The sequence below is a fragment of the Trichechus manatus genome, unplaced genomic scaffold (assembly GCF_000243295.1).
Source record: "Trichechus manatus latirostris isolate Lorelei unplaced genomic scaffold, TriManLat1.0 scaffold00008, whole genome shotgun sequence".
In the NCBI taxonomy this organism is placed as follows: domain Eukaryota; kingdom Metazoa; phylum Chordata; class Mammalia; order Sirenia; family Trichechidae; genus Trichechus; species Trichechus manatus.
In genome coordinates, this window is record NW_004443944.1 from 21,809,403 (window position 1) to 21,810,701 (window position 1,299).

General features: G+C 39.6%; 1 protein-coding gene across 1 annotated transcript in view; it reads left to right on the forward strand.

The window, feature by feature from the left end:
- Positions 1–1,299, forward strand: part of PTPRT (protein tyrosine phosphatase receptor type T) — a gene marked incomplete at its 3' end in the record, with an annotated part of 923,104 nt that overhangs the window by 704,723 nt on the left and 217,082 nt on the right. The gene's annotated exons all lie outside the window — the stretch shown is intronic.

Below are 1,299 nucleotides of genomic sequence, written 5' to 3' on the forward strand. Positions count from 1 at the left end.
CTTCCTCCGAGTGGAGTGTGTGCACAAGCAAGGCTGCACGTGGGCATGCGAAAGGACACAAATGCATGAATGGCTATGAATGTCCAGCTGACCAATAAAGTACAAAAATGAAGTGATTAGTGCTGGTGCCTTTAATAATGAGAAAACAAACACTGCATTGTCATGTAGTTGGCATTTTCAACACTTATCCCAAAGAACATTGTTCAGGCTCATCACTTTTGTTTTCCTAATTATAAATGAATTGCCTGGCTCTTTCAGTTGGTACATGTTTCTGCTTATTACTCTTAAAAAAAAATCAATGAATGGTTTGTTATCATTTAACCTATTACAAGGTTGAATGGTTAGAAATCATGTTTATCTGTTTGTTACAGAATTGATATTTTAAACATAGACACACACCAAAATTGGGAAATTCTGTTCTGTTCCCCGCATTTATTGTCAGCATACATAATTTCATAGTCTGCTTCCAATGAGTTGAAAATTGTAAATATAGTAGACATATAATCATAAACTACAGACAAAGGCAATTACCTAAGTATGCCTGTATGTGAATATATACAATCACACAAACATGAAGAGGAAAACACACACACATATGGGGAATGGAGAAAGAGAGAATACGCGCCAAGACTTATCACACGTAATTTTTATAACTGAAGAAACTCAGACCAATACGTAGGCACAAAAGGGAAGGGGCAGGAGGAAGGAGAAGACAAAAGCACTAAGGGCTCACAGTGACTAAGAACTTACCCAAATTTCACATTAATCATGAGTGGTGGGCTTGTCCCTAACTTGTTCCCTCTCAGGAATTCAGGCTACTGAAAGGAAAGAGATAAAATACTCTTTGTGAGGGAAGGACTGATGGCCTGCAAACAGAATGACACAAATCACAGACCTTGGCTGACTTTTTGAAGAAAAATAGATAATCTAGAAGGATGAACGCCATCAACTGGGTAGCACCGGGGCTCTAGACAGCAAGCAGGAAAGCTGGGTATTTGCAGCATCCAGCTTAAACTGACAGCAGAGACAGGAAAGGAGCATTTTGGTAGTGTGGAAACTTCCAGAGAAAACTTCTTCACCATGACGGTGCTCCATGACTCCCTTCTAGCTTTTGACCTCTAGACAGGGATGAGTTAATGTGATTGTTGTGCCCTTGTGTATGTGGGAATTCTAAGGACACCCTCTGGGACATAAACCCTCCTAAAGTGTAGTTTGGTGGATTATATTATCTGAACTCAGAATTGGGAACATGTGACCTGACAGTCAAGAGATGTATATGGGGATAATGGAAAAGAACAT